Here is a 12,751-nt window from a genome sequence, read left to right on the forward strand (position 1 = left end):
TTACTCTCGTGTTGGTCATTGGTGAATTACCGGTTTTCATGAATAAAAGGCTACGCCATGAACAACACGCTCAGTTTCTGAGAGTCATTGGGCAAATGGGAAGAGTGAATGTCACGTGTGCGCCTACTATAGCCTTTTTGACCTTGAAACAGATTAATTGAAAAGAGCTAGTCAAGGGCATCATAACAACATTTTTCTCAGAACCAAAATTCATGTAGGACTCTTAGTCCTGCAAAACAAGCATTTAAATTGGTGCAGCACATTTGAAACATTTTAACATTGTGAGTGTTGGTTTCAAGAAATCCTCTTTTTTGTTCACAAGTAATGAAGAAGGCAAGACAGAAACATTTCAAAGCATTTACAATTAGAGCTAATGCTCATTTCCTCTTACTTCGGGGTGTACATGTTTGAATTTAGTATGTTCAACGCATTATTTCCCTGAAACACTTGCAAGCCGCTGTATATTCTTTCCTTAAGAAATGACATTCTGACAACTGCTGCAAATGATCCTATGCGGAAAACGTTTGCATTAACGGAGCTACATTGATAAATGCGCCAAGTGATGCCAATCTCTTAATTTTTTTCTCGAATTATTTTCATTAGTTTTAACAAGTTTGCACCTATATATATGCATGTAGTACAATATTAGCATTCAACATGATTGATATACTGAGACACCTTTCAAACGTTGGTGGACTTGTCCTTTTGCAGGGTTATCCCCAAACGTTTTCCTTCTTTCTCCTAGTTTTAGGTTGAGCATTCGATACCTCTTATATATACTTTAGTATATACTTATATGTGTATGTACTTTGTGGGCTCTGGAGTTCAGCCCTAGGACTTGTCGGCTTCCTCTTAGGGACTTTTTTTCCTGTCCGACTGCCTCTATTTAACTGTCTTGATAGAAAACGAAGAGGTGAGGTCAGTAAAATACCAGAATTGCTTTCTGCTTGTTCAACTGCCTCTATTAAACTGTCTTGAAAGAAAACGATCAGTAGAGGTCAGTAAAATACCAGCATTGCTTTCTGCTGAGGGACTTTTATTTTTCATTTTTCTGGCAAATGCCTATCTTTAACTTTCTTGATAGAAAACGACCAGCAGAGGTCAGTAAAATACCAGAATCACTTTAGCATTCTCTAGATTCCAGTCCATAGAAATGGTCTTCCACGAGCACCAGCAGACAATAATATTTTTTTCAAATCTTGTATTTTCAGTGATATGACCACCGAAGGCCCTGATTTTATATTAAAAAGCAGAGCTTTAGACTATACCATTTCCCGCTGAAAGGCAATATTTCTCTCCATGTGTTCCCATAGCTGACGTGTCATGCAGTTTGGTGCTTACTTTCCCTCCATCTTTAAGAACTTTAGATGTTTCAGCACCAAGGCTAATGTGCTGCATAGCTAAATGCATATAAGGTCCCAAAGGCGAGACAGATATCATTGCAAATGCTTGTTTCCTGATCTGTGGTTGTAGGCTATAGTACTCTGGGCACTTTACCACTGCTAATCAGTGCTAAAGTGCATATGCTCTCTATGTAAAGTGTTGTTAAAATTGATTATCCCTGATTGGCATATTTCATTCACTGATAAGTCCCTAGTAAAGTGCACTGAAGTATGCCAGGGCCTGCAAATCAAATGTTACTTGAGGCCATCGCGCTGCCATTGCGAAGTCGTATTACACGCAGCCCCTCCTGAAGTGCTCCCTGAAGTGCCCCTTGATCCTCGACCTGCCAGTACCGCATATCTGCGTCAGCCGGAGCCCCTACCGAGACCGGACGTTCCCGCATCCGGTGTTGTCACATCCACAGTCTCGTGGCAGGCCCTTCTGACTCCCCCAATTATCTTAGGCACTTATATACAGGCATGCTAATATAATGTCCTGAAGATGATCCACGCATTGCTCACTTGGATCGAAACGTCGTTGACAACTTAAAACGCCTCATGCACTAAATGTGATGTAATTATTAACTGTGTAGAAACGTTACTTGCGATTTGTTTCTTAAAATTCATACTACTTGTCAAAACAAACCGTAAGCGTTGCCTGAGCCTCGCTTAAATGTTCTCTCTATTTTATGTTTGTATGTTTGTGTAGTAGTATGCAGGCTTGTGTCCCATTTTTCAGTATTTGTGTTTGTTTACATCCCAAAAAATGTGCTGATAAATTAAATATTGAACCTCTGTTGAGCAATACAGCGCTGATTGGGTCTGTATTCATTTGTTACTTCCTATCCCTACCTCCCTAGGGACCATTGTAGCACAAAATAACTAGTGAGCCTGCAGCACTGATTGTGCCAACCACAAGAGTAGCTCGGGAAAGGTAGCACAGACCTGCGACTGCAGTGTCTGTGTGCAGTTGTTTACTGCCATGTCGACTTGGCAAGTGCACCCACTTGCCAGGCCCTAACCTTCCCTTTTTCTACATGTAAGGCACCCCTATGGTAGGCCCAAGGTACCCCCTTCGGCAGGGTGCTGTGTATGTGAAAGGTAGGACATGTAGTGGTGTGTGACATGTCCTGATAGTGAAATGCTGCCAAATTCATTTTTCACTATTGAAAGGCTATTTTGCCCCATAGGATAGAATGGGAGTTTATTTATAACATCTTATAAATATAACTTCCCATTGGGACAAGATAGAGAAATAAAGTTTAGGCTCCCTGAACTCAGATTTTAATAACACATCTTTTTGTAAAGATGGTTTTTAAATTGTGTGTTTGAAAATGCCACTTTTAGAAATTGGGAACTGGTTAAAAGAAATTTGTTTCCCAGACAGTATACAACCCTCATGATAACTGTGTGACCCTCTGCCCCATATATAGGCAGGACCTTAGGAATTGAGAATGGTTCGCCTGTTTTTTCCCTGTTAAATATGGACTGGCTACCTGTAAAATACTTGCAGGACACTCTTTTTTTGCATTTGGCGTTTATGTCCGAATTCATGTTTTCAAGATTATGTTTTTGTTGTAGTGTTACCTGTCTGTTATAATGTCATAAGCATGGTACATCAAATGTTGTGTTGTCTATCTGTGTTGTCACACATGTTGTGAAATAAATCACATGAACTTAGTATTTTTCGCCTAAGTTAACCCCTTCCCTGCTCATGACGGAACCGTTCCGTCATGAGCCACGGTTGCCGTGTGCTCATGACGGAACGGTTCCGTCATGACAATCCTGTCGGCGGCCGCTCCGCCTGCGCGGCGCTGTTTCCCCGCCTGTGCGGGGCGACAACGCAAATGGGCGGAGTCATGACGGAACCGTTCCGTCATGAGCACAGCTCAACTGTGGCTCATGACGGAGCGGCTCCGTCATGAGCACAGGCCCGCCGCGCTGCCCCCCTGCCCCCCCCAGCGCTGCAGCGGAATGTCCGCAGCAGCGAAGGGGTTAATTAAAAAAGTAAATGGTTAAACAACCTATCTGGTCCTTGTTAGGTTGGAGAGTTATTGAGTGGCCCAGGCCAGATAGTGATAGGGCCCAGGCCTTTTCTGTTTTCTCTACCTTTAGAAAGTAGGCATTTTCTTGTTTAACCATTATGTGTGCCTCTGCCTGTTTGCATACTGACTGTCTGGTTTTGGAGTGACCGGGGCTGGGAGGTGCATTCTCTCAGCCACCGGGGGGGGGGTTAATGTGTGTTCTGCCTTTCCTGAATGAGTAGTAGACCTAAAACCCCTGAACTTTAGACTACTTCTGGAATCAAGAGGAACCGTTGCCAATGAGATGAGCTGGAGGAACTGAGAAGTACTGCCCCTTTGCTGTGTGTCTGGGGTTTGCCTGCAGTAGCTGTTTGCCAAGGAAAGGAGAAGGACTTTGCTGTGTGCTGTGTGCCCTGCTTGATGAAGATCTCCAAGGGCTTGAGTAGAGCTAGCCTCCTGTTCTGAAGTCTCAGGGACACAAAGACTTCACTCCCAGCTTCCCTGAACTTCATTGCTGACCTGCCAGGAGGTGCCTGTGACTGTCTTGGGCCTCTAGACGTTGTTTTTACTGTTTGGAGTTGTAAAAGCAATGCAACTGCAAGAAAATCTACGCATCACTCTTCTTGCGGCAGTTTTTCCTGTAGTAGCACCGTAGTGTGAGAAGAATCTCCACACATTGCTGCGCCGCTGCCAAAACTAATGCAAGTGCCTGTCACCACTGCAGGAACCGGCACATCAAGGGGTCCCAGCGAAGAAAGCGACGCATTGCTGCTCATCGCTGCCGCATCGATTGCCGATGCATCCCGGATTCCAAGCATCGCACTTGTGCGGCAAGTTTTCCCGACGCATTACCTGCGGATCGGAGTCACCTCAGAATCGAAGCATCGCTTTCCCCCTACAGACTGGACATGATGCACCGCTATCCTGTGTGCAGCAGAACTGTTGTATCGCATACTCAAGGTCTCAGGAAACAATGAAGCTCTTTGTTTTTCAACGCCTCCCATCGCTGCGGCTGTTTGGCCTTTGTGTCGCAACAATAGGTACTTTGAGAGAAATCCCTCATTCATGGTTTTCTATGGACTCAGTTCCTTAAAACCTTTTTAAAGTAATTTTATTAATACTGGTATGTTGGATTTTTGTCGTTTTGGTCTTGTTGAGTTTAGAGAAAGATACTTTACTTTTCCAAACTAGTGTGATGTCCATTTGTGGTGTTATCACTCTATTACTGTGTGTTTTGAGTACAAATACTTTACACATTGCCTTTGGGATAAGTCTGTCTGCTCGTGCCAAGCTACCCGGGGGTGAGCAGGGGTTATCTAAAGTGCGTATCCCCCATACACTAACTAGAAGCAAACATCCCTATTTGGACTAAGGTACCTACCTCTGTCAACTAGAGACCCCCATTTCTAACAAACGTCATCACCTATCTAGTTAGAAAGGTGAAACATCCTTTACAACGAAGGCTAAACAACGAGATGCCTTTACATTGAAGGCTTTACATGATAATAGCCTTTACAATGACAAAAGTATTTTGCAACGAAGGGGTATATTTACAAAGGGATAGCACCACCAGAACATCACTTCAATCCTGAGGGCCCCTGGGGGCTAACTAGCCCACCAGGTGCTTCCAGTAAGCGCCACTGTGCTGCGTTGCAGAGAGGTGGTCCAGGCCGTGCCACTTTTTACACCTCTCTGCAACGCAGCTCTGTGGTGCTAACTGGAGATACCTGGTGGGATAGTTGTACCCAAGGGACACTCAGGATTCAAGGGGTCTTTATCCACCAAATTAAAAAGGCCACAGGGCGTGTTTGCACACGTCAGCTCAGCCCCCCCATCCCTTCACCAGTGTGCAAACGTGCCCTGTGGTGCGTTTTAAGAGGTAGTTTTAATCCCCCTGCCCTATGATATACTAGGGGCTTACAGAGGAGGTCATGCTAATAACAGGGGTACCCCAACGCATTGTGTTCCCTAGTGTATGTAGGTGTTTTAACTGTATTCTAAGTGTCTTTTAGCATAGCACTGGCTCTAGGACTGGTTAGTTAGAGTCAGTTACCACCAGTACCCCTCTGAAAAAGTTGAGGGTACACGATGATTTTGCAACAAGGCCTCTTTTTGCTCCTCTGTTTGTTCTTTCTGCTTGTCTTCCTTTTTCCTGCACTTTTCTTCGTCTTTGAGGACTTCTGTTGCTTCTTTCTGCATTGCTTTTTCTTCTTTCTGAGTGTTTTTCTTCTTTTTTCACATGTCCTACCTCTGTAGGCATAGTTAGAAACTAGCATTTAAAACACATTAGAAATTAACTGAAAGAAACATAGGTTTCAGGCATGCTAAAGTTAGAAATTAGCATTTAAAAAATCATTGAAATTCACTGAATAAACATAGGTTTGAGGCACGTTATAGTTAGGAATTAGCATTTAAAAAACCTTAGAAATTAACTGAAAAAAACATAGGTTTCAGGGGCGTTATAGTTAGTTGGACATTCCACTCATACAAAACCATAGAAATTCCCACGTTGTAGTTAGTTCAGCTAACAATAACTTGCTCGCCCGCAATGCACTGCTGATGACGTCACATATTACATTATTCATGACATCACTGATGGCATCACTGATAACATCTCAAATGACATCACTGATGACATTACTGATCAAAAAAGGGACACCATCCTACGCATCCTGACCAACAGCGCCCAACAGGCCACCGGCAGCAACACAGCGAACGACCAACATCCGACCCCACACAAAGCTGCTGGCTTGGCAGCATCTGTTGGCCCCTGGCACCCCCCAACCAGCACCTGCCACAGTCAGTGGAGTCACACAGCCAGCCACATCCAAGGCCCTCACTTCTGACCTGGACAACACCATCAGCCTGTCACCCCAGACCCATATGTCCAACACAATGCGCAAGATCCGCTGGACTTCAAGCAAGGACCATACGCCATAGCTGGATGCACGCACCTGTTGGGGCAATCCACAGCACACATTTCATACCCGTGCCTGTAGGAGAGTAGGTTCTGCTTCACATGGGTACCCCCACTTTTTGCTGGTGTTTCACTGTTTTTCTACCTTAGTCTGGCTGTGGCCCAGCTAATCAGGACCACGGCCTAGCTGCTTCCTCTCTAAAATGGTACATTAGGTACATATCTAATTGGATTCTGGAGTGCCTTATAAGCCCCTAGTATATGGTATACTATGTACCTAGGGCATAGGTACCTCAGAGGCCTACCAGGGGCTGAAGCAGGCATTATGCCACCCCAGGGAAGCACTCCAAAATGGCACCACAGGTCTGCTACTGCAGCCTGGGTAAGGGTGTGCTTGCACCCCTTACAGTGGTATAGGCTACCTATATCCACATATATATATACAGACACGTATAAACCTATAAGTCACTCCTATGGCAGGCCTGACAATTCTGAAGGCAGAGTGCTTGGTTTTGTGTGAGAGGGTGCCCAAGCATGAGCTGAGCCCCTCTGCAGCTTTCGGAAATACTTCCTTATGGCTGTTCTGTGATACAGCCATACCATATACTCTTAAGTGCATTATAACCTCGAGGTAAATGCTAACTTTGGAATGGCTTTGGTGTCAAACATCTTGGAAACACATATTGGAATACTAGCCCCCCCCTCCCCCCTTCTAGAGGGAGAGACATGTTCACACTGGTCAAACCCGGTAGGACTTTCCTGAGCCCTGGCATCACAAAATGGATGCCTCTGCCACAGACACGAGTCTAGCCTCCTGCTGCTGACCGAAACTCCGGCAGGGGAGGCCTGGACAATAGGTTTCCTGTCAAAGGGAGGTGTAACCACCTCCCCAGACAGGCAGATGTGTATTGGGGCTGGGTGGGAGCACTCTCTGGTGCTTTGAAGTCCTGCACGGGGGCACATTTGATGTCCCTGTGCATAGTCCAGTTCAAACCGGTTGCAGGGGCTACCTGCCCCTGCTCTGGCACGAAACTGGACAAAGGAAATGGGTGTAACCACCCCTCTTTCCAAACCCACCCATAGGTGGGGCCTTAGAGTTAGTCCATCCCCTAAACTTAGTATAAGTATAGAAATCCAGTCCCTAGGAATTTAGATTACCATGGACGAAACTCTGCAACATAAATCCTGGACCTTCGACTTTCTATTTCAACTAGAAGATGGAAGAAATCTCCCTTGGGGTCAAGGAGTGACTCCCTTGCTTGGCAGGCACCAAAGAAGTAACTGACCGGTCTGCATCGCTGAAGCTCCCGCCGGACGCCAAAGTCTTTGCATCACCAGAGGTGGATTTCCAGACTTCCCCGAGGCTACCCTGAGTCCACAGCAAAGCTGAGGCCCGTGGCTATCGTGGGTGACGTGGAACCGTGACCCCTGGACACTATCTTCCTGGGCTTCCTCGAAGTTGTGCTTTGGGCTCCGAGTAGCCCCAGCCTTGTGCACCTCTTGCACCAAAGATTGCTGGCCTCCACTCCACGAGTGACCCGTGGGCCAGTTTCAAGTGCGACCGCTCAAGGCTCCTTCGCGATCGCTAGCCCTTTGGCTAGTAGGTCCCCACGAGGCAACTCCTCTTCTGCTTGGGCTTTCCTGGTTGCTCCAGATGTGCCCTGACTTAGCCTCGCTGGGTGAGTCCCTCAGACCTTGCTGATCTGCACCGCAGTCCTTTCTCTGAATTCCAGTGACTTGCCGTTGCCAAGGCTTGTTGGGTCTAATCTGGTCGCCGACACTACAGCACTCGACAGACTTCGTGGGACAGCTTGAATCCGGCTTGTGGACTTCATCGACGCCTCCGGGACCTCGTGGCTGAAGAGTCAAGGCACCTGTCAGCTCACCTGAAGCACCCAACATCTGTGGGCATTGGTCCATCCTGCCCTCGGTCACTGGCTAGTGACCCAGACTCTGTCCCCTCTGCTTTCAGGTTCCTTCCATCCCAGATCCAGGCTTGGATCTCTTCGGACACTTCTCCTCTTCACGGCAGAAGCAGTTCTTAGCAGGCTTCCATTGCAATCGACGACGCGACCTTGTGTCTAGTTCAGTCGTGGTTCTTATACCTCTTTATTGGTATATGGTTTGGTACGCCCCTAGGGCCCAAAAGTATATTTATGCTATTACTGATGATTGCTCACTTGTAACTTAAGTACTTCGAACTTCAGTCTCATAAAGAGACTAAAGGGGTGTGTTTTCTTTTAACCTAAATACATATATTTTAAATATATACCTGGTGTGGTTGTCCTTTCATTTGATCATTCAAGAGATTATAGCCTGGTAAAACAAGCTGCTTTACATTCCTTCAAGACATAGCCTGAAGGCTGCTCTCCATAGCTGCCACTAGGATAGCCTTTAATAAAGGTTGTCTTTAACCTATCATCATAAGGGGTTGTTTGGACTGATACAAGGTGGCTACTAGAACTAGTGGACAGCATATATCAGGCCACCTTCTCACAGTGCCTCCTACCGACCAAGCACACAATCACCGCAACAGAAAGCACACGTCTCACAGCAATGTTCAGACAACAACCGAACACCATGGAACCACCACCAATCTAGCCTCCAAATACACAGCCAGTGTGCATGAGTCCGTCATCCTCCGACAGCCCATCAGCAACCAGCGTCCTCAGGATGGCACCAATGGAAATGCACAGCCCATTGGCAAGTCTAAAAGTAACACCCCACTCACATCAACCCCACAACCATGCAACTCACAACTCCGGCAATGCACATGTCACAAAATCAAAACCAACATGCCAAACTACATGCCCACCCACCAGACACGACAGAACAACTCACAATGGTAACCTGGGCAAGCCGTGAACACGGGCCATCAACGGCATGGCACCTCTGCCACACACTAGCCCAATGTGGGGAGAGGTTGCAGCCAGGCATGTGTGAAGGAGGCAGGAGAACCATGATTGGGAAATGACACAATGCCAAGAGTGGCGGAGATGTGCTGGACAGACCGCAGTATGCGGAACACACCCATATCCATGGCGACACACACCACTGGTGTATGGAGTGTGGTGGACAGTGGACACATTTTTGCATGTTGTGGATGTGGTCACCAGTCCAGAGACGTCAGTGAACATGGCTACATTGGCCAGGACTCATGTTCCAGGCGCTGACAACCATCGCGAGTTGGCACTGACTTGTGTTGGTGAGGGACTCCCCCGAGATGGACATGGGCGCTTTCCTACGTTCCTCATTCGGACATGCTGCTTCATTGGTCTGCATGTCGTGGCACGTCTCTTGTCTGTACTGACTCGCACTTGTTGATAAAGTTTCCACACTTTTACTTGTCTCCAGATGTGTTGTGTCTTGATTTTCATGCCAATGTGTGTCACGGACTCTCTGGCTCCCTGCCATCCGTGCATTGCTACCCCATCAGGACTGTGGGTTTGTACTTGTGCATTATCATGTCCCTGTTTCGTGCTTTTCCAGATGCGTATGGCCTTTTACCGGGCACAGACGGGTGCACTTTTGTCCTGTGTTTGGTTGTGCGCAAGTTGGTGTTTGTACCACATTGTGTTGGATGTTGGGGTGCTCTGCTTCCTGTGTGTGTGTGCTGCATTGTGTGTGAGATGTCCCTTCAGCTCTGATTTGGCTCACCCTTCTCCCTGTCAGGCGGTGTCTGTTCAGTGATGTGACTTGTGCACCTGGTTGGTGTTGTTGCTCGTGGGAATAGTTTGTCTGCTGTTGTGCTGTGCTTAGTTGTGCATGTGTGCCATTGTGCCCATCTTCCCCCGTCCCCCAGTCCTTGCTGTTTCCTCTCCCTGTTGCTGTTGTGTCTGTTGTTTGGTGCATTTTGAGGTCCACGAGTCCTGCCACCATCTCCGGACTGATGTGGTGGACCCCATTTCCTCCTTGTCATCCAGCTCCTGGTGTGGCGCTGGACTCCCACCTCTGGTGTGCATTGCTGCCTTCTTGTTGTTGGGGTGTTTCTGCTTGTTTGTGCCTTTCGCATCATTGCTGGGATTCTGGATTTATGCCATTGACTTCCTCCGCTCTCAGGATGCATTCATCTTGTCCACGTTGGGCTGCCATGTACGATGTTTTGTTGCCAATGGGTTTGGTGGGGTTGTCTGCTGGCTCGGGTGGCCTCCATTCTGGTTGGCGGTTGTTTTCTGTTTGGTCTGTCTTATTTTTTCAGGCTTTGGTTGTACTTATTCCCGCCTGCTGTGTGTTTTGCGGTCTGGGCAGTGCTTATCCCTGCTTTCCTCCTCGCGGATGGGCTCATCGCAAGTTTTCTGGTGTTGTGGCTTGTGTTTTTATCTCCGTCGGGGTGGTTGTATCGCGGACATTGGTCGCGTTGTCAGAGGACTATCGCATGCTACCTCCGTGTTGTGAATACCACGTTGACACAGGGTTATTTTCCCGCAATGGGCTGCGATATTGAAAGTTGCATTACGCTGCTCTTGCGGTAGTTATCACACGTTCTCGTGAATATCCCCCTTGGTGTCTTCGAACACCAACTTTCACTGAATGCTAAGTCATATGGATTCACCCTGGATACCAACCTCACCCTCAAGGAACACATTGCCAAAAAAACAAATAAGTCCTGGTCCTATCTGCAGAAAGTGAAACTGTTTCTTCCAGAAAGCAACTTTAAAACTTCTGTTCAAGTATCATACCTTGGCCTCTCAGACTCCACACTGACATCCTATATGCCACAGCATGTTTCATTCAGGGCCTAAAGAAATCTGATCATGTCAACCCAATCCTAAAGGAACTCCATTAGCTCCCCTTAGCAGCCTGCACATTTTCAAAACCTCACAATCTTGTGTGATTCTCGGCACACCTGCAACCAATATACCGGCAGACTTCAGGTTAAAAAGTGGGAAAAAAGTAAAAGAAACAAGATAGGAGGCTTTTTCCATCCATGCATCTAGGATCTGGAACAACATACCCGTTTCCATTAGGACCACCCTAACAACACTCTAGTTTAGGAGAAATTTGAACACACGCCTCTTTAGAGAACACTTTGTCACAATGCCTTACCAGTGCACAAACAAGCTACCTCCCCTGTCACTCATTGACTTTATGCTTGAAATTAACACTATACAATGCTCCATCGTCTCTTGCTAGTTTCACACTGTACCTTTACCACATACACTCTCATATTCTGTTTATTTAAGTGCCTGACACCAAGATTGGAACAGGATTTTAATAACTTCAGGGAATGCACTTGGTGTAGGGTCTCCATAGATTACATTTAGTACTCTCCAGCAAGATTACATTTGTGGAGTCATTCTTAGCTCCAAAGACCAATTATTGATTGGGATTCTTTGGGCTTCAAATAATATATATAGCTTTATGACTGCAATTACTAGCCCATAGTTGTAGGGTAGCTACATATACTTGTGGTAGGAGATCCTGGAACTCCTCCATCCTATAGATAGCTCCTGAGGAAGGATTGGATCGTTGACAAGAAACTATGGGGAACTGTGTATGGATGATTTAGCAAGATGTATATGAGATGGGTAGGAAAATCATCTTAAATTGTGATTTTCTGAACATTATAGATAATAGGAGCTTTTTCCCCAAACCGATGTCCTTCTGTATGTTTGTTATTAGTGGTGTAATGTTCAATTACCAGCTAATTCACAGGACCCATGCCACATACAGTCCCCATGTATATAACTGCACTGTTTCGTATCTTAAGTACACAGTTCACACCAATTAACAAGTCCCCCACACACTCATAGTATTCCCATCTATCAAGGAATGACAAGATCTGATTCTTGGTAGTATAACAACATATCATCAGCATACAATAAGGCTCTATCCTCGCATCCTTCTGATCTCTGGAATCTCTTTTCATATCAGCATGTCTCTTCTGATTAATTCGACAAGAGATTCCATCACTAGTGTAAATAGTGAGATGGACAAGTGATAACTCTGCTATGCACCCCTTTCTATTCTGAAATACTCAGGTGCCTGAGGCAATGGCATGTACTCCAACCAAGTATAAATTCACTGTAGTGGTAGATGATTGTTGATATACTTTGGATGAATCTTTTGGTTAGTAATTTTGTTTCAATATTTATAAGTGATATAGGTTGGTACAAGGTGCACCCTTCCAGAGACTTCGCAGGTTAAGTATTGCCAAATGGTTGCACCTCTCATGTCACATGGAAGGTGTCCTCTCTGTAAGACCTCCTTGTGCAACACCATCAGACAGGAGCGGTGAGTTGTTCTTGAGGCATTTCTGGGAGAAGGTACTGCAGCTTGGATCTTCCCCCAAAGGCATCAAAGTGACTGGCTCTTGTATTTCTTCAGGTGTAATGCAACATCAATATCTGCTCTGTCAGTTGTTTAGATGCTGATAATTAGTAAGTCTTTCATTATCTAAATCTCTATCCGGGGGAGGGGGGGCTGAT

This window comes from Triturus cristatus, chromosome 7 (assembly GCF_964204655.1).
Source record: "Triturus cristatus chromosome 7, aTriCri1.1, whole genome shotgun sequence".
Classification (NCBI taxonomy): Eukaryota; Metazoa; Chordata; class Amphibia; order Caudata; family Salamandridae; genus Triturus; species Triturus cristatus.